The 22286-nt window shown below is 33.8% G+C and overlaps 1 pseudogene across 1 annotated transcript; it reads left to right on the top strand.

Moving 5' to 3' along the window:
- The first annotated feature begins 2036 nt into the window (after positions 1-2036).
- Positions 2037-20414, top strand: LOC307190370 (dynein axonemal assembly factor 11-like; annotated as a pseudogene). Its single transcript has 2 exons — positions 2037-2201; positions 19885-20414. The product of its transcript is annotated as a dynein axonemal assembly factor 11-like (transcript).
- The last annotated feature ends 1872 nt before the right edge of the window (positions 20415-22286 follow it).

The raw sequence follows: 22286 nt of genomic DNA, 5'->3' as shown, positions 1-22286 counted from the left end.
TATCCTAAACTGCACAGCAGTAGAGATTTAAAGGACATACTATTTATTTGCAAATAGTGTTTTCCCCAATGTTATGGGAGTAATCTGAACAGGAAAAAAATGATGTTAATGGCTTAGAAAGAATGTCAAATGGTAAGATGGCTTTATTATTCACATTTTTGTATGTGAATTGGAGACTATTATGATTCAGGGAAATTAAAACATTTAATAATCACTTAATAGGGCATTTAAAAAATTTTTCTCCCTTCAATAGATACTAAATTAGCTTCTCTTCTGTGCTACTCACAGGTCCATTTCAGCATATTCAGAAATATTACAAGTGAACCAAAGACTAAATACATCAAAATAAAAGTGATTGTTGACTTCTCAACTTGAATATTAATGACTCTTAATTGGAGTCCTTTACTTTCTTCAAATTTTATTTTCCTTAACTGTGATTGTAGTTTGAAAACTGATTGTAAAATTGTGTACTAGAATTTTGAGGCGATTTTCTCAAGTATCTCCCATGTTATATTTATTCCCCCGGAAGTAAAAGGATACTTTTCCTTCATTGCCAATATTGAAAATTCCATTTGGAATTTAAAGCAATATTTATGGCCCACTTAAAATAAATAAACATTCATTTAAAAAAAAATCCTTTCCTTTCTTACTTCCCCCTTGTTAATGTAAAGGGGAAAATTCTCAATGAGTTTTCTCTGTCAAAATGTTTAGTAGTCTTCTTCATTAAAATGTTTCTTATTAAAGAAAGTAGTGATAATAAAACAGTAATAATAATAATAATTTGGAGGGGTGATTACTTTGTTTTTGACCTTTTACTAAGCCCCTTACATGGATTATTTTTTTCATTGCTTTGTTCTACAATTTTCTAAGTCATCTTATCAAGAATATACTTATGTCAGTGGCCATATAAGGAACAGTAATGTCTAAATATTTTTCTGAGAATCCACTTAATTAAATGTACACTAGATTTTTTTCCCCAAATACAATTCTTTTAAAGTCTTAAAACAGGTGGATAAAATTAAAAATTCAATAATGTTGAAAAAGACCACATAAAACATTCCTGGGCAAATAATGAACTTGAAGTAGGATGCATTCTAGGCAATGTGGAGTGTCTTGGACTACCCAATGCAGATGATGAGAACTGCCTGGATTTTGAAATATATATTTTTTTGTGTTGTGATCAGTGATGCCCAGATAGCTGGTAAAACATTATTTCTGGGTATGTCTGTGAGGATGTTTCTGGAAGAGATTAACATTTGAATTGGTAGACTGAACAGAATAGAAAAGTGGAGGAAGAATATATTTGCTTTCTGTGTGTACTGGGGTGTCCATCTTCTCTTGTCTAGGACATCAGCACTCCTGGTTCTTAGGCCTTCACCTTGGACCTGGATTTACACTGTTGAGCTCCCCTGGTCTTCAGGCCTTTGGACTCAGAATGAATTATGCCTCTGTCTTTCCACTGGTTCTCCAGCTTCTAGACAGCACATCATGGGACTTCTTGGCCTTCATAATGAATGGCCTGAGAGGACCTGAAGGCACACGTTATTTACATAAGAAGTGGTCAAAATGCCCATGGTCCCCACTCCTGCTACATTGCTATCTCTCTCTAGTTCCCTCAGCCTGCACCGCTGGTCTTGTGGGAAATTCCCTACAATCACTTGGTAGAGGAAGAGAGGGCCTAGTTTATAGCTGGTTCTGCAGAATATTCAGGCACCACTCCAAAGTAGATAGCTGCAGCACTGTAAGTCCCTCTCTGGGACAACCCTGAAGTATAGTGATAAAGGGAAATTCTCACAGTGGATAGAACTTAAGGAACACAGTCGTTGTTCACTTAGAAGGAGAAATGGTCAGACATGGAATTATACACTGATTCATGGGCTGTAGCCAGTGTTTTAGCTGAAGGTCAGGGACTTAAAGGGAACATGATTGGAAAACTGGTGATAGTAGAAATTTGGGGAAGAGATATGTGAGTAGACCCCTCTGAATGGGCAAAAGACTTGAAGATATTTATGTCCTATGTCGGAACTCACGAAAGGATGGCCTCAGCAGAGGAGTATTTTAATAATCAAGTGGATAGGATGACCTGTTCTGTAGCTACCAGTCTTTCCTCAGCTACCGCTGTCATTGCTCAATGGGCTTATGAACAAAATGGCTATGGTGACAGGAACGGAAGTTATGTATGTACTCCATCTTGTATCGAGGTAGGTATAGTTTCTTAGAATCAAAGATATTTCCTATGCTTGGTCTGAAGGTGAGTAGATGGCTTCCATGCATCTGAACAGTACAGAAGTAGCAGGTGGCATTCTTGGACCTGAAGGAATATTTCAAGTGTAATTTGTGTTGGGCTTAGACCTGAAGTCTGAATAGATTGAAGATATCTCAGTGGAAGCTTGAGTGGCTTGCTGGCTTTGAGAATTATACCCAACATTCATCCCCAAATCAAGTTAAAAACTATAAACTTTGACACAATCTCCTAGAAAAGTGTGGACTCTCAACATGATTAATACCAAATTTCTGCCACCCTGATAGAAATGTAGCTCAAATAAAAGTTAGTAGAACTTCTAGAAAATAAACTTATATTAATTAAAGTTCTAACACATAAAATCTCTATGATTTTTCATACTTAATAATTATTAAATTCTAAATGGTACTACTTATCACCCCAGTATTTTAAGTAACTTTTATTTGGTACTTGGATTGTCTCTTTGGTCCTGATCTTTCACTTCTTGGCTATAATATGGGTGTTAGAGTCTAAAAAAATCTGTCTAAAATAGTCCCCTTGCCGCTGCTTTTTTGAAGAATTCACTTATGGATTATAAGAATAAGAATTTAGGACTTCATCTTCCACATTCTGCTGGTCAATGAATATGTACTACAGTATGTAATAATACCTAAGTCCTTCCTCCACTCTGAATTCAATCCAATTCTAATATTAGATTTTGGAAGTGGATTTTGAACATGGCCTGTTTGACTAATGAGATGATCATTTTTCTATTCTTTTCTATTTAAATGCTGAGTGGCGGAGCTGTATTTGAGAGGGCAATGATTTCATTACACCGACAGAGGGAACTGCATTTCCAAAAAAAACAAAATCCAACTTGGCTAAGGGAAAATGTTCCATATCACATTGAAGGAGCCACAAGAGAAATGCCGACAAAATGTCACCTCACACACAATGACTATAGGATTACAGAAATCTAATTAGCCATTTCATTAACTGAGTTCTGTATGTGGAGATGGTAAACAATGGGGACTCCGAAGCATCCATTTGTCAGAAATCTATGGAACTGTCAGGGAGGTTGTTCAATAATTTGTTCCCTGTATTTTTTCGGACAGGGCTAGGAGGATTGAGTGACATTAAAAGTGACTTATTACAGGTTTTTAAAAACAGGGCACTTTCGGGGTGCTAAATCCAGTATTGTGAATATATTGACAATGATGCTTTTAAATTGTTTCTTTTTTTCATCCCACACAAGCTAATTAGGTAAATTTATAGATATGATGTTACAAGGGTCACATCTGTCAAAAGTCATCCAAAAGATGCTATTTGGCGCAATTGCAGGTGCTATTTTCATATAGCACTTACACTATCTACTGATTATCCAATTAGCTTAAAACTCTTTGAAGGCATGTGCCTCGTCTTACTAGATTCCATAGGTTTTAGTGTCTGAGACATTTTTGAAGTAATGAATAAGTGAAGGAAACAATTGTTAAAGGAACAAAGGATTTTAACTTCAAAATAGCAAAGCAGTATAGATCCAAGAAAAATGGAAGAAAATTGATGCACTGTTACAATTTCCAATTTATTGAAACAACTTACATGGTCTTCAGTTTAGTTTCCTAGTAAAATGCTAAGAATTGCCACTGAATTTTGATAAGGATGTTATTGCAGATGAAAAGCACTGAAATCGACAGCAGTCAAGCTTCTGTCAATTGTAACATTTTACTTTGGGGCTGGTTAATGTATCTGCAAAGGTTATTGCACATTAGCAAAGCACACAGTGAATGATCAAGCCAATTGCCACTTCTCTGGTGTAATTGGTGGCTGCCAGTTTGTCACTTGGCCTCTCTCACTTTATAGGTCCTAATTATAGATTGAGTCCATGGTGAGATCTGAAGACTTTATCCCAGCTGCCTTCAGGGTGTGGTTTTCAATGCTTCAGTGAAGGAGAAATTTGTAATGTTCATATTGAGAGATGTATAGAGAAAAATGAGAGTTCCTTCCAAAACAAACAAACAAAAAAACCAAAACCCAAAACCCTGACTCTTAGATAAAAAGCAATGAGAAGAAAGGGTAAACCTAAATGGGAGTTGAAGGATGCTGGAAATGGCCATGCAAGATAACCAAGACTATCAACAGAAAGTACCTTTAAGTCATCTACAGTTGTTTATACAACGGAAGATACATTAAAGAATGATGTATTGTCACTAAAGTTGTGGGGGAATTTTGAATTTTAGACCAACTTCAAGTTCACATGAATGCTTGGGTTCTGATTACACTTACATCAAGGGTGGATGTACATATAAAGTATGAGGGCTGTTACAGTCACTGCATGGCAATTATGAGGTGAGAATTTCCAATGAACAGGTTGGCTATTTTTTGCACAGGATGCTGTATCAGCCCATTTGACTGATGTCTGGGGGGCAGTAGTTTAGGTATCATGAGCATAATGCAAAGATTCTTCTCTTTAGAACCAAACTTTTATTTTCCCATCCTATATTTATATCTCAGAATATAGCACAGGACAGAACAAAAGGCCAAAATTCTAACCAACTAAGTACTTACATCTCTATAAACTCTCACTTTGCGGATGAAGAGGCTGTGATTCAGCCCCAGAAGTTCAAGACATTGACACTTGCAAAGTTCACCTGCAAAAAAATAAAATTCTGCTCGAATAACATAATGGAAATCCAGGACATTTAATTTGTTTCTATATATATTGAATTTGTTCAAAAACTAATTTTCTACCTAGAGCAGGCACCAGTACAAACAAACAAATATAATAATAGAATTTTGGTTTAGAATACCAAACAATGAGATTAATGAAGTAATGCATTGTATTGGAGGAAACTGCATTAAAGAAACTTTGAGTGACAGAATTGGTTACTTTCAGTTTTAAAGTAAAAAATGAAATTTTTTTTTAAGTTTTTGTCTTTTGTCTTTACAGATATTCAGGAGAAGGTGTCATTTTAAAGACTGATATCTTTATAAAGGGATTTATCTATTAGCCATTTTATTGACTAGGATTAACAATGACCTCCTTCAATTAAGTACAGTTACTTCTTTGTTTGAACTAAGGTCTCTGGATATTTTACTGTCATCAATGTTGATCAGTAAGAGATAATGAGCTTATAAACATAAACATTATAGTTATTTTCATAATAACACTAAGATATTAGTGGCCTTTTTTCACTGTGTTGACATTTATCCTGATGTTACAAAAGCAAAAGTGGTCAAACAATGCCTTAGAAAGAATCACGGCAGCCACACCAGACTGCTAGGTAATCACCGTGTTCTCCGCCACCACACACTAACAGAATGCTATGCCAGTAATACACAAGAATGTCCTTAATGAAAGTGAATAATATTAACTTTATGAAATCTCAACACTTTAGTACATTTTATTTTTTATTCTATTTTATTTAGTATTTTGTGTTACAAAATGAGGAGCACTTTGTTGAAAACCGTAGTAGATGGTTGTCTATAGGAAAAATGCTTGTACAGTCGTTTGAGTCGTGCTGAGTTAGCTGCTTTTTTCACACAACACCGTTTTTACCTGAAAAAGCGTCTGAGAGGGGAACTATGCATATTGATAAGCATTTGTGGACTTTTCTCCAAAAAGGAACAAAAAGTCAGCCTATTCCCACAAGGAAAACAGTAGACTTTTTAAACCAAAGATACAATTTGATATTTCAAGTGAGAATTAGAATTTTGGAAGACCTATATCTGCCATATGAGATTGACAACTTCTCAGTACTTAAAGGTGTATCTGATAATATCTGTGGGATTTTAAACAATCGCAATTTTTGATACAATGAATTGAATCAACATTTGGAAGTTGTATGTAACTCAGAAAACCAATATTTTCTAATTGAAAAATTCATGTTGGTACAGATCCTTGCAGGAGTAAAAGATCTATTCAATGGATTTTAATGTAATACAGCAAGAAAAGTTCATTGATAAGGACTCAGATTCTACATTAAAACTAACCTTTAAGAAACTATCCCTTGGTGTTTTTTCTCATAACATGAACAATGATATCCAAAATAATATTAACAGACTTTACAAGTACTACTTCCATTTCTAAATATATATCTGTATGTGTGGCTGTTTTTTTTTTTTAAACATACCTCAACCTAAGTAGCATATCACAGCAGATTGAACATCCAGCTGTCTTCTATTAAACAAGTCCTTCAAGACTTGTGATTTGCAAAAAAAGAAAGAGAAATAAAAGAATGTTTCTCTTCTCACTAGTTATTTTTGTTTTGAAAAATACAATTATCTCTCATAATTATGTTATTTATGTCAACCGTTAATAGGTTTTTTATTTTACATAAATAAAGTATTTAAAAAATTCTCAGTTGTAATGTCAAATACAGATAGTATTGGTAGATAAAACCACATTTAAAAAATGCTCTTTGGGATCCTCAATAGATTTTTAAGACTGTAATGGATCTTGAGACCAAAATATATGAAAACTGTGATTCAGGTACATTATGTACTTTTGTTCCCTCCAAAAGAGAGGACATGAATTTCTAAACCACTTAATGTCTGTTGTACTTGTTATAATTAGATAATTAATAAAACGTTATTCAGTGTTGAATTATGTGTCAAGCGTTTTAATTTCTGATGTTTCCATGAAAACTAATTTGAAAGTAAATAGATTTTTTTAAAGAAAAATTTATAAATTAGATATGGTTGAAGGAAGTGTAAAATACTGAGGGGAAATAGTGTAAAAATCTGGAAGGATTCTGTCCTCAGTTTGTAATGCCTTCAAATTCTTACTACCTCTTCAAAAAATTCAAATTAATAATCTTCTCATACATAACAATTTATGTTATGTAAGAAAATGAAGTGAAACTGGAGTCAGCAGAACCACACTACTAGAAACGTGCACTGGAAAGATCTTTCCCTACAAGAAAAAAAACTGGCTATTGATCATCCTATGTATTTTAACTAACAAGGTATTCAAAACAGTTATGCATTGTTTTTAATGACACCAGATTTTGACCAATTTTGAAATTAATTGACCAAATACTCATCATGCTAATACTTGTATTGAGCTTTTAGTTTTGTTACAGTTCACAGAATTCAATAATCCTCCATAATGGTTCTTGTAACTAATATGCCATAACATATAAATTTAATTCTTTGCTATTTAAGTCAACTTCACTGAGAGATTATTTACATAAAATAAACCCATTCATTTTTCGTATCTGTTTGATAAGTTTTTGATAATTACTCCCAGCTACAACCATCCCACCAATCTTGAAATAGAACATATCCATTATCTCAGAATAATCCTTTATGTATAAACCACTCTTAATCCCTATCACATAGAAAACCAGTATTCTGATTTCTTTTGACATAGACTAGTTTTGCCTTATACTGAATTTTATATAAATAGAATCATACATTATTATAGTGAAAGCCCTGACAGTTATTTTTTATTTTTTGCAATACAAGGGCATAACTTCAGGTTTAATTGCTGAGGAATACATTACAAAGAGGAATTTCCTTCAAAGATGTCTATGGTAAATGAACACAGGGCCAGCCACTCCACTAGATAAAGAGACAGGCCACTTGCCCCCACGGAGGCTTCTTTGTTTTAGAAATCTTGGTTGATTTCAATAAGAGGCCATTTGGGCAACCTGTTTTATTCTCTTCCCACGCTTTAAATTCCCACCCTTAGGTTTTTAATTCCCTGACAAAGAATGAACTTGAAAAACCCTGGGTGGGTCCCCACCCTCAACCCCAATAAAAGCAGAATTCTAGGTCCATGGGTTATCTCTCTCCCCATGAACTTGCTGTGTGGCTCCAGGTGTGCTGTGTAATTTCCAGGTCTTGTAAGTAATAAACTCCTATTTCTTTCAAAGTTTCCTGATGGTTTTTGCTGAAGGGCATCTTGCAACCACAATAAAAATCACAAGAGCTGATCCAACCACAGCATTGGTTATTGATAGGCTGAGACCAGCACAGAACAAATATATATTATTTTCTGTCTTACTTTTTGTTCATAAAATTCTTTTGTGTATTAGTAGTTTTTATCCTTTTTGTTGCTGAGTAGCATACCATTATATGAATGTACAGTGATTTGTTTATCCATTTACTTTTTGGTAGAAAATTGAGTATTTCCAATTTGGATCTACTAAGAATAAATCTGCTGTGAATATTCATGAACAGGTCCTTTTGCACATATATATATATATATGTATGTGTGTGTGTGTGTGTGTGTGTGTGTGTATATATATATATATATATATATATATATATATATATATATATACACCTTGGTCATGTACCTAGGAGTGAAATTTCTAGGTCTCATGAAAAGTATATAACTTAAAGGTAACTGGTAAACTTTGAATCAAAATGATCGTACAGTTTCACACTCCAACCAGCAACGAATAAAATTTCTAGTCGCTCAATGTTCTTGCCTAAATTTAATATTAACAATTTTTTATTTTTATCTTTCCTTTTAGGTAAGTAGTCTTATCTCTTGGGTTTTTTCTTTTTTTTTTTTTTTTTTTTTTTTTTGCCGTACGCAGGCCTCTCACTGTTGTGGCCTCTCCCGTTGCGGAGCACAGGCTCCAGACGCGCAGGCTCAGCGGCCATGGCTCACGGGCCCAGCCGCTCCGCGGCATGTGGGATCCTCCCAGACCAGGGCATGAACCCGTGTCCCCTGCATCGGCAGGCGGACTCTCAACCACTGTGCCACCAGGGAAACCCTCTCTTTCGGGTTTTAATCAACATTTCCCGATGATTAATGATGTTGAACATCTTTTCATGACCTCTTAGATATTCATATATTTTCAAATCCTGTAACCATTTTTCTTCTTCTTATGCTTTAAGAGTGCTTTACTTATATATTACGGATATAAGTCTTTGTTATATTTCTATCATGTATATATGCATATGTATTTTTGTGGTTTGCCTTTTAATTTTATTAATCACATATTATTCATTGCATCTTGTAAAGACCAGAGTTTTATTTTAATGTAGTCCAAATCATCATTATTTTGATTATTTTTATGCTTGTTGTTTTATGTTCTTTAAGCAATCCTTTGCTATCCCAAAGTTATAAAGCTTTTCTCTTATATTTTATTGCAAAAATCATATCACTTTACTTTTTACTTTTAGGGCCATGGCCCATTTTGTGTTCATTTCTGGGTACGATATAATATAAAAGTGAATTTTTAAAAAAATGTTGTTTCAGAACCCTGTTGCAAGTAAAATCATTTTTGGTTTGAATTATCTTTGCACCATTGTTCATTGACAATCTATGTGTAGACTCTTTCTGGACACTGAATTATTTTCTATTAATCAATACATTTACCTCAAGCAACATTTTCTTCACTATTATTTTTACAACACCTCTTGTTTACAAACAAACAAATAAAGAAACAAAACATTCTATCCCCATTGAATTCCTTGAAATTTTGTGAGGAATCCACTCCCTGTGTGGATTAACTTCGGGACAATTTAATCTGTTCTACTGACCTATATGTCTATTTCTATGCACTATTTCTATTTCTGTCCACTATCATTATTAGTGTAGCTTTCTAGAAAATCCTGAAATCCAGGAGTTTAACCTATTCATCTCTGTTCTCTTTGCAAAATTTTTTAGCTATTACAGAGTTCTTTGTTTTAAGAGTTTACATTTTTTGGAGCAGTTTTAGGCTTACAACAAAACTGAGAGCAAGGTACAGAGATTTCCTGTATAATCCCTGCCCCACGGTTACAGAGTTTTTTCACATCCATATGTAATATTTGAGAAACAGTTTTCCAATTTCTACAAAGAAGCATGCTGGAGTATTAAGAGAAAAACACTATTTCTTTTACTCTACCCACAATACTTCTGACACCAAATTGTTGTGCATTTTTCCCACACCAACCAATCCTCCAACTCTCTGGACACCAACTGTGTGTCCTACAATTCAGTTATGATACTAACTACCTGGAGTGACCACAGATCCCACAGGTAAAAGGCTTAATCCTACAAGACTACTCCCCACTTCAGATGCTGGTTGTAAGTCCTGGGGTTGTAAACGGACAATAAATTGGAGGTTCCCACAAGCCCCTCCTCAGTTTCTATGATTTGCTATAAGGCCTCACAGAATTCGGGGAAACACTTATGTTTACCACTTTATTATAAAGGATAATGAAGGATACCGATGAACAGCCAAATGAAGAGGTACACAGGGAGAAGTCTGGAAGGATTTCAAGCACAGAATCTTTGGTCCCTGTGCATTTGGGGTGTGCCACTCTCCCAGCATCAACCCAGAAACTCTCCAAACTTTGTAATTTATGGATTTTAATGGAGGCTTTATCACACAGGCATGATTGATGATTAACTCTATCTCCAGCCCCTTTCACCCTCCCAGAGGATAAGAGGTGGAGTTGAAAGTTCCAAGCTTCTAATCATGGCTTGGTCTTTCTCATGACCAGCCTCTACCCAAGAGCCCACCCAGAGTTGCTTTATTAGAACAAAAGATGCTTCTGTTACCCAGGAAATTCCAAAGGGTTTGGGAGCTCTGTGCAAGACATTCCCATCACTCCCATCACTCAGCAAATTATAAGGGTTTTAGGAGCTTTATTTCAGGAATCCAGACAAAAGGCCAAAGTTAGAACAAAAGATACTCCTAGCACCCCTATCACTTATGAAATTACAAGGGTTTTAGGAGCACTGTCAGGAACAGAGACAATATATATGTCTTATTATGTCAGAAGTATTAATATGGGTTGCATTATGTCTATAGAACAATTTAGGAAGAATAACATCTTACGAATGTCATCATTTTGTCAAAAACATTTTCTATATCTGTTAAGAAGATCATGTACTGTTTCTCCTTTATATATTTTTGATATGATAAACTACATTGATTGATATTTGAATTTAAAGTCAATTCTGCATATCAGGAATACACCCATTCTTGGTCATGAAGTGTTAATTTTTAGAAACAGATGATTAATTTTACAACAGAATTTTGTATCTATTTCTTGAAGAATATTGGTCTTTGGGTTTCTTTTGCATTCTTTCAGGGGTCTTGATATCAAGGTTGTAGTTGTAGAATATTCTTTGTTCTTTCAAGCATTTGAATTTTTTGAAACTATTTTTATGGCTCACAATATGATCTACTCTGTTAAATGTTCTATATGCACTTGAAAAGGTAATTTATTATGCCATTTAAAGCTATCAATTAAGTCAAGTTAGTTGCTAGAGCTTTTCAAATATTGTATAGTCTTACAGATGTTATTTGTACTTGCTATTCATTCTATCAATCACTGAACCCAACCTGTTAAAACTGCCAACTGTAGTTATGTTATTTCTCCTTTTAATTTTGTCATTTTTGCTTCATATATCGTGAAGCTTTGTTTTTAGGTGCATACACATTTAAAATTGCTAAATATTCTTTGCAAATTGATTATTTTATCATTATAAAGTGTTTCTCTTTATCATTATGATCCTTCCTCATTATCATTCCTTTTTATCATTATTTTAAGGTATATATATATATATAATACATATATATATTCTTTACTTCACATGCTCTTTTATTCTTTTTATTTGATGTCACAGATAGCTACATGAAGGTTTAAATGGGATTTTAATTAAATCAAGTAGTATTATTGTCAACTAAGCACCTTTGCGGATGTGTGATGGCCAAGAAAGCATACACCTCTGATTTGAAAGTATCATTGTTTCCTGATGTATGCAACTGTCTAGAAACAGTTAAAATTATTGTATCTTTTTTAAAGGAACTTATGTCCTTTATTGGTGTCTGATACATGTTCTGTCAACAACTACATGGTGATATTTAAGGTTTTCATTTTTAGTTGGTTGTTAGAATAATTATTTTGGTAAGCATTTTAGGCATTACCACTAGTTCACTTTGAAACAAAGCTATTTTTTTCCTATTTTATCCATTGTTAATTTTTTCTTTCTTAATTTATTTTAAACATTAATAGTAATTACAAAAAAATTGTAATTACGTTACATTTTTAAAAGGCAATATCCTGTGTTTCCTGCATTTCTTAATTTCTTAAACGCTGGTAAAAGTTTTCATAACTTTTGCTCAATCAGACTTTCCAAAGGTTTTTTTTTTTAATCTCTAATTCACTCTATTTAAGCACTTGCTATAATATCTAGAATTGTTTTTGTATTCCTGATTGATTAAAGACTAGTATTATATTTGCTACTAGAAATGATTTCAGAAAATACGTTCTCAATAATGGAAATCTGAGATTAGTTTTATAATCAGTGGGAACATGTGATACCAGTGGTTACTGGTATGCAGTGGATAGACAGTAACTTGTAATATACGGTTGTTTAGAATGGCATGTCTATTGAAGACAAGGTTTAGGAGACCAAGGTGTTGATCCAGCAGAATTTTAGGTTAGAAATAAGGCTAAATGATAGTAGACTAAATGGCTGCTTCTGACTTCACCAAAGATATTACAGATATAAAATAATTTCAGAGCTTAAAAATCTTAGCTCCATCCCCATTAGAGAACCAGCAACCTTATAAAACTACTCTAAAAGAACCTCTTATCTTATAGAAAAAGTGTCAGTAATCTTTACCTGAAACAAAGAGTTCCTTTGCTTAAATTAAAGCAGAATGTAAATTCATAACTTCATTAAGAATGATATGTGAGTTAAGAAATTCAACAAGAAAGAGTGGAATCCAGGACATTGTAATGGGAATATCTGAATGAATCAAGAGGAACAAAAAATCATAAATCCACAAATTCTTTAAGACTCCCTTCCTAGCTGGGCAGCCCTTTCATATATCTTTGAGCCTGTATGATTGTAGAGACTATAATGTTTTAATCTGATGCAGAAACACTTCAAAAGGATACAGTTCTTCACAAGATCCACAGTCAAATCCAGACGCATAGCTAGAATCAGACATCAGCAATCAGCATTCTCCATGCAGATGAGAACAAAATCTGGATTAGGAGAATATAGCATGGACACTGGAAGAATTGAAAGAATCTATCATCAGTCTATCTATCTACCTATCTATGTCTCAACAGAAATCTGGGGAATATTTTTAGGAATTGATTGAATTGATTTTAAGGATTTAAATCAAGAAGCAAGGGGCATCACATTGGATTGGACCAAATTAATCAATGTGGGTGCACTTATCAGATGATCTGGATTCAATAGGTTAGCTTGAGAGCTGTCAATGTCTTTCCCACTCGACTTGAAAATTTCTCCAATTTCTCTCCTCATACATTCCCTTTAGTGGGGTTTTCTTCAGGTTTTGCAACTATTCTCAGAATTTTATCCGAGCCCCAAAATAGCAAGTTTCCTCAGGGTAGAAGGTGTTGCAGTCTGCTCACCCGTCTGAGACTCTGAGGTTCTGAGCTTCTCCCAATGCCAGTGTCTTAAGCCATTTAGTTATCTCTAGAGTTTTCCACTACCTTCAAGTAGATAACGTGTATTTTTAAAAATAAATTTTCTACTTGCCCTATGAGGAAGCATTGGTCTGCTGGCTAACATTTTCTAACTGAAAACAGAATTTGAAGACATGTATTTAATTTCAGTATATCCAAAGGGAATTGTAAGTGAATTAAAAATAAATTAGCATCAAAAAGATGAGTATAGTCATCTTTATCTTAATCAGACTTTATGCTTCTTTTAGCATAAAGAGAAGGAGAAGGTGAGCACATCTAAGTATAAGAGACAGTTGCATCATGTTTGATTAAAAATTTGGTTCTTATTTTGTTGAAGAATTACTCACAGTTAGAAGAACCAGTACAGATGATTGTAGGAAAGGACACCTCTGCTTATTTTACCCTCCATAACAATTAATTTGCTTGGTTTGTTGAACTTACTTTTCTGCACTTATAAGAATCGCAAGTGATTGAAACTTAGAAACTGATTTTCCCAGACTCTGCAGCCAGCAGATTCAAATTTAGGTTATACTAAAGAGAGATACTCACAGAATAAGAGATAAGTAGAAGAGAGGCAAAAATGGTTATTATGCATATTTATGCACTTCATGGGATGGTTGATATGTTTTGATGGAGGCATTTGAGTGTCCTCTTGAAAATCACACCATTTGGTCCCATAGGACCAGAGATCATTGGTGGCAGTTCCTTGAATTCCTTGTATTAGTTTGCTAGGGCTTCCATAATAAAGTACCACAAGCAGAATGACTTTATTTATTTTCTCACAGTTCTGGAGGCTAGAAGTCCAAAATCAACGTGTTGGCAAGGTTGGTTTCTATTGAGGCTTCTCCCCTTGGCTTGCAGATGGCCACCTTCTTGTCATGTCCTCACATGATTTTTCCTCTGTGCATGCATATCCCTGGTGGGTCTCTCTGCTTGTCTAGATTTTCTCTTATTATAAGGACACCAGCCAAGTCATATTAGGGTCCACCCTAACAGCCTAATTTTAACTTAATCACCTCTTTATTGGCCCTCTCTCCAAATACAACCACATTCTTGGGTACTGTAGGTTAGAGCTTCAACCTATGATTTTGGATGGGTACAGCTCAGCCAGTAACTTTGGGTTTCTGATCATCAAAATGCTACCAGAGGCTTTACCCAAGCCTTTTCACACTTTTGTAAACCTCTCTTCCTTCTATTAACATGCTTCTATTTGATATATTTAGATTGGTTTTTGGCTTAACTTTGGCTGATAAAGAATCAAATATATTTTTATTTTGAGTCAAGGACTCAATCAAGAAGACACTCTAGAAACTATCTAGAAGACTGTTGGCAAACATTTCTCAAAGGGCTAGATAGTAAATCTTTTAATTTTTATGGGCCAAGAGAAAGAATTAAGAATATTACTTAGGTATTTGTGTAGCCATTTCAGATGAACGATTTAACAATGTAAAAAACATTCTTCGTTTGTGGGCCAGATTTGGCCCCTGGGCCATAGCTTGCTAGTTCTTGATTTAAATTACTGGTTCGTTTCTCGATACAAAATTCTGAAGCACAAAGAGAAAAAAAAATCGATTGTTCAAGTCACAAAAACTATTGGGACAGCACTTCGTGAACAAAACCCAGATCAGCTCTGTCATGCTGCTTCTTCATCTTAGGTTCTGTCATCTGCAGAATGTTATTCTCAGTAGTACAACCTATTGTGCAACGTGGATTTACCAACCACAGGAAAGGATTTGGATTTGTTGAATCAAACAAACGTGTATGCTATAAAAACACGAGAAGAGTGCATTCCTACTGGAATTTGGTTTAGACAATCTTTATAAGGAAGAAGTCACTTTAAGGAGTCTATGTTATCCCAAACATATGCACCTTCAGTTCCCCAGGCTAGTGCTCCAGTTAGAATGCTATAATAATATAGAGCTTATTTTTTTACATTAAATATATTTAGTGATGGTTTTATATATTCCATCAGGTAATAATTTAAAGATATGTATTTTTGGACATTATAATATACTCTTTATAGCACTGTTCTATATACACCTGAAAGAAAAGAAATGAACATGTATCAGTCCTTATCCATGTGGGTTAGCCATTTGGATAAAAAACCAAAATCATGCAACAGGTAAAAGCTGTCACTTTTTCTATAACTGCTTTTTAAAAAAAGAAGGATAAGATATTTTCTCTCTGGTTTCTGTGCCTTTGTTTTCAAATGTGAACAAATGTACTCAATATGAAAAATAATGTTCTAAAATAATTTATTCTAACAATTATTCTTAGTCTCACATTTATACATCAATGTTCTTGGAACCACTAAAGCAAAAATTTATAAGTATTTCAGAATTATATTTTGATCTTCATTATAAAAAGATTCTGAGAAAAAACTCTATATGGAGAAGCTTTTGAATTTGTATAGATTTAACTTAAAATGTATCTTACCTATTAGTTGCTTTTCTTAAACTTATCTATATTTTAAGACATAATAACTAGTTGAATGCTTTGTCTTCTCAGAGTAATAGTGTGTTATAATAGCCACTATTTTCCTAATTAATTTTCTAATTATGACTTGTACTCTCTGGCTTCAAGTTCTGCATTTCAGCCAAGCTGAACTAAATAATAGGGGATTTATAATGTTTTATATCCATACTAATTTATGGGATACAGTCAGGAAGAGAGATGCTAAGGTAAAATGTTGAAATAAAATTTTTTTATATGAATTAAAATCTTATTTTTAAAGAAAATCATCTGTTGAAAAGATAATAGTTCTTATCATTTGTCCTTTTTTATTGTTGTTCTCTTTACCACTGTAAAATTATTTATAAAGTCCTAACAAAAATAGATTTAAAAGACCTTTTGAATACATAGGTCATTGTGTCAATGTTTCTATCTTCAAAAGTAGACATAATTAACAATTTTTGTGTTTCTAAAAAATTTATTACTCTTAAAGACTTTTAAAGTGTAGGTTTTAAGTCTTCATATCTTGGGGAAAAGCCATATTCTCCTACAATTTGAAAAAATAAATACTGGATAAATTTTTTCTACTTTTTTAAAAACAACAACAAACAAGCAATGAATATATAAACTGACAAAGATAGAGGACTAGCTATATCATGTTTTCTCTATGGGATACACTACTTATTAATGAGTTTCCTTGGACATGTTCCTTAAGTTCTCTAAGATTCAGTTTTATTTTATTTTTAAAATTAGAGTAGGATAGCTACCATATTGATTTTTCAAAATAAATATTTCATGAGTTTAGATATATGCATGTGTATATGTATTAAACATTTTGGGAATAGGCATACTTTTTAGTATATAAAAAGTATTCCCTGAATATTTCCTGACCATGTCCTGTGATTATTTTTAATTCAACCATTTACAGAATGGATGGTTGATAGTTGGATAGAAGAGAGAAAGAAAATGAGAAGATAAAAATGTATATACCTTCTACTTCATTACAGAACACTATATTAAGTGAACATCATTGGGGAAAGGGTAATGGACCTATTCTATAATATAAATGAGTTTTTTAAAATTAAGTAAAAGAAAAAAGTTTTTTAGATGCTTCTCTTTGATATCAAGTTGGATTAGATGTTTGAGGTGTTTTTATAAAAAAAGAATTAATTATTCATATTAATATTATGAATAATATTAATTATTCATATCTACTTCTAGTAAGGTAAATTACCCTACATTTTAATAATTCCTTGTCCAGGAAAATGAAATGTAAGCTAGAATAATCAGAAAAAAATAGGTTATTCCCAGATTATGTAACTGAACACGTAGAATATGTAGAAAATCCAAAAGAATTTGCATATATATATTTATAAGTAGTTACACAAGGTAGCTGAATACAAAAGCAGTGAAAAAATCAAGAGAATTTCTATATAATAACAACAAATAAAAATAGTATTATATAAAATACCATTTTAAAAAAAGCACCAAAACATATCATATAAGTAGGAATAAATCTAATAAACACAGTACAGGACTTCTGGATAGGCAAATAAAAACTGTAATTGAGAATAAAGAATATAGAGATGATAGATAGATGAATAGAAAGATGATAGATAGATAGTAGATAGCTAACAGATACTCCATTTCCATGGGTTGGAAGATTGAGTATTATAAGCATTTTACTTCTTTCCAAATTGCTTTATAGAGTAATGCAAATCTGATAATTTCCAACACTTTAGTTTTTCATTTGTAAAAGTTGAGTTGATTCTAAAATTTACACTGAAATGTATAGAGGGCCAAGAATAGCCAAGAAATCTTTCAAGAAGAACATCATTGGAGTATCTGTTGTACTAGTTAGCAGGAATTATTTAAAAGCTGTTATAACTAAAAGAGTGTAATATTGCTGCTAGGTTAGATGAATACACCGATAGAACAGAATAGAAAGTTCGTGAATAGACTAACACATACATAGGCATTTAATATACAGTAATGTGGCAATACAGAGCACAGAGCAACATACCAAAAAAAACTCAATTAAGATGTTGTGTAGATACCTATATATTAAAAAAAGAAAACAACCTGACCACAACCACACATAAAAATCAAGTCCAGATTGATTTTAAATCCAAATACTAAAGGAAAAATAATAAAATTTCTAGACAATTGTATAGGAAATTTTTTAACATCTTAAAGTATGGAAAGAATTTAACAAGACAATGAAAGCACTGTTTATAAAGGAAAAGATTGATACATCAAGCTGTATTAAATATAAGAAAACCTGTCATTCACTAGACACATTATATCTAATAAGGACATTTTAGTTACATTGTGGAAATTTGTTCTTATCCTTTAGAGGTTCATGGTGACATTTTTACAAATAAAAAGAGATATGATATCTTGGAACCTTGACTTTAAAATAATCCAATTGTGGGTAAAAATGGATAGGGTAAAAGTGAAACTAGATTGTCCGTGGAGTAATAATTCTTGAAGCTGGATGATGATAGATAAAGATTCATTATAATTTTCCCACAAATTATCCATCAAATGTTTGAAAATTTTCACAATAACATATTTAAATCAACAGAGTAGGAAAAATCACTTACCACACATATAATAGACAATGGGCTCATACCCCAAATTGGTAAAGAACCCCTATAAATCAGTAAGACAAAAAGATAAAAAACACATAGAAAAATGACTAAGAGACTTGAGCAAACACTTCACAAAAGAAGACATTCAGATTTCCAATAGACATAGGAAAGAAATCAACATCAATAGTCATAAAGGAAATGTAAATTAAAATTACAGTGACAGACACATTCTGGCACAGCCACCAGAATGGCTAAAGTTTTTAAAAATATTGACATACAAAGTGCTGGCAAGCATGTGGCACAAACAGAACATTCATATATTAATGATTGAAGTTTAAATTATTACTGACATTCCTTGGGATCCCAGGCAGGCTTCCCGGGCCCCAAAACCAGAAAGGTGCTATGGATGGGATAACAGAATACTTCATTAGACAGAATGCCAAACACAGTAACTGTGTAATTTTTCCCCTGGAGGAACTCTCCTTATATCAGCAATAAACAGAAAGAGATCATATTGATAAATGGTACCAGAATTTTCTACCTTTAAAATAATCCCAGTGGAAAAATTTTTAAATGTTACCAACCTCAAGAAACTTAAATGTTTTGATTTTGCTTTAAATAACGCTGAAAAGATTGAAAATTTGGAAGGATCTGAAGGGCTAAAGAAAATTAACTTGATAAATTTCACTGGAGACCTGAGCAACAGTAAAACCCTGCAGCACAGTCTCCATCTGAAGGAGTTCTTTTGCATGGGTAACCCACATGCTGACTTTGAACGTTACTGGAAGTTGGTGGTGGCAACTCCTTAACAATTAAAGTGTGGTATGATAAAGAGAGTTCAGAATGAATCCAAGAATTGCAGAATTTACCCATTAATTGGGGAGGAAAAGTTTATTGTTTCAAATGGGCAAATACAGAAAAGTGGTTCAGAGGAAACTTTAAGAACAGCATAAAAATAGATGAGAAGAAAAGTAACCCTGGCTTTGACAGACATTGGCACACAGATATCGTCACCACTATCCTGTTTTCTTTAGTGAACAAAGAACATCAGAACACTAGAAGTATGAAAAAAGGGTCCCAACCAAAATAAATTAGATGAAAGCAAAGAATAACAGCATTCTGGTATAAGCTTTCTTCAGTTTACTCCTGATTTTAGATGGGAAACTCTTAGACATGGAAAAATGATGGAAAGACCAAGACAAATTAAGTATTACAAAGGAGAAGGGTAAACCACCGAGAACTTTGATCACTAAAGTTGGAAAAGCCCTAAAACTAAATGAGCCCAAACTTGATTTCTCTTGAAAGATGATGGAAGACAGAACCAGATCATCCTGGATCTTGCTGTCTATAGTTATAGGTAATTGATGTCAATGTGCAGTCAGTGTATGTGAGAGGAAGGCTTAAGGGAAAGTCACATCAGCTTATATTTCCTGAAGAGCTCAAACCTCACAGCAACTCTGCTAGGAAATCTTTAGTAATCTGCATGCCCAAAGTAGAAAAAGTAACTACAGGTGGTAGAAAACATCCAGGTCTTTGAAAACTACCTTGGACATAGGCAGAGAACAAACAAACAAAAGAAGCAAGCAAATTGAGAAACTAGTAGTAGATTCTAACATGCATGTATTTCCTGATGTAGCTAATGTAGTTCAAGAGGAAAAATACACTCCCCAAAGCGTTGGATCTGAACCAAAATTATACCAAGTAATGAAGATCAACGCTTTATTGTTAACCATGGATGCCTCCATTGATTTGAAACATTAGGCTGCATGGTCATTGACTGTGACCCATGAGGCTCAGTTTTACTCAACGCAAAGAGTATATGCATAACATTTATGGGTTAACAGAGTTATTTATCAATATTACTAATACAATGTTTTAACTTCTAACTTTGTATAGTACTACTTAAACTAGTTTAAAATTAAGATGTGTCCCTTGGGGAGCATGGCCATGATGGCAAAGTATGAAGACCATGAGCTCACCTCTTCCCACAGGCACACCAAAATCACAAGTACTTAGAGAGCAAATATTTATGAGAACAACTGAAGACTAGCAGAAAATATTTTCCAAAATAACAATATAAAGAAGGAACCACAAGGAGAAGGGAAGGAAGGGCAAAGATGCAGTATAGTCAAGATCCATACCCCCAGGTAAGTGACCCCCAAACTGGAGGATAATCACAACTGCAGAGGTTCTCCCCAAGGAGTGAGGGTTCTGAGCCCCACATTAGGCTCCCTAATCCAGGTGTCCTGCACTGGAAAGATGAGCTACAAGAATGTCAAGCTTTGGAGGCCAGTATGGTTTCAGTACAGGGGAGGTAGAGGGATACAGGAAAAATAGACCCCTCTCTTAAAGGGCATGCTCAAAATCTCACAGGCTCCAAGTCCCAGTGCAGAGGCAGTAATGTGAAGGGACCCTGGATCAGACTCACTTGCTGATCTTGGAGAGTATCCTAGAGAAGGAAGAGGCAACTGGGGCTCCTCCTGTGGACATAGACACTGGCAGCAACCATTTAGGGGAGCTCATTCTATCATGAAGACACTGGTGTTGGCAAGCGCCATTTTGGAATCCTCCCTCTAGTTTATTAGTGCTGGAAAATGGCCTCGCCCACCAGCCTGTCTCCACAAGTACTGGGATGCCTCAGGCCAAGCCGTTGGCTGGGCAGGGACGAATACTGCATGATCTCACTTATATGTGGAATATAAAAAACAAAACAGAACAAACAGAATGAAGACAGACTCATAGGTACAGGGAACGAAGAGGGTGGTTGCCAAAAGGGAGGGGATAGGGGAATGGGAAAATGAGGCAAAGGGGATTAAAAGGTACAGACCTGCAGTTATAAAATAAATAAGCCATAGGGATGTAATATACACAGCATAAGGAATGTAGTTGATAATATTATAATAACTTTGGGGACAGATGGTTACTAGACTAATTGTGGTGATCATTTCATATTGTATGCAAATGTCAAATCATTATGTAGTATACCTGAAACTAACGTCAATTATATTTCAATAATTTTTTAAAAGTTTAAAAATGTATCTTAATATGCTATAGCTGATTATTTGTCTATATAAAGTGTTGGCTAGTAAAAATGCTCAAAGCGTTATTACCAACACTTTGCAGAACATTTTGGAATCATCCATTGTATTTGAATACATGCATATCTTACATTTTAGCAGTTTTATTCTTTGTGTGTACCTGAGAGAAAAGCATAACAGAGAAGAGAATTAGAGAATTGTACAGCAAAACACTATTTCTAAAAAGACAAATAAGGAAAAAAGAAACATAAATATAACTAAATATATACAAATATATTTATATATAGATCCTTCTATATAAGTGTTTATTAAATACCAATTAATCTACAGTGTTAAAATATATGGTATTATGTACCTATGGGGAGAAGGAGAGGAGTGTGATTAAGGGAGAACCAGGGGCATCAGGTGTTTTATTTATTGTCGTCTTCTTTCATAAGCGTCCATGTTTTGATAATTTATGAGTATGTACATTTAAGTTTAGTGTTCTTTTTATGCGTGGTACACTTTAATAAAATATGCTTGGGAAAAGCGAGTTAGCTTAAAGTGCATTTAATAAGTGTGCGATGTACATGAAATCTCAAG

The sequence above is a fragment of the Stenella coeruleoalba genome (genome assembly GCF_951394435.1).
Source record: "Stenella coeruleoalba genome assembly, chromosome: 8".
Lineage (NCBI taxonomy): Eukaryota > Metazoa > Chordata > Mammalia > Artiodactyla > Delphinidae > Stenella > Stenella coeruleoalba.
The sequence above is the reverse complement of the archived record's forward strand: the minus strand, read 5'-3'. Positions and strand labels throughout refer to the sequence as shown.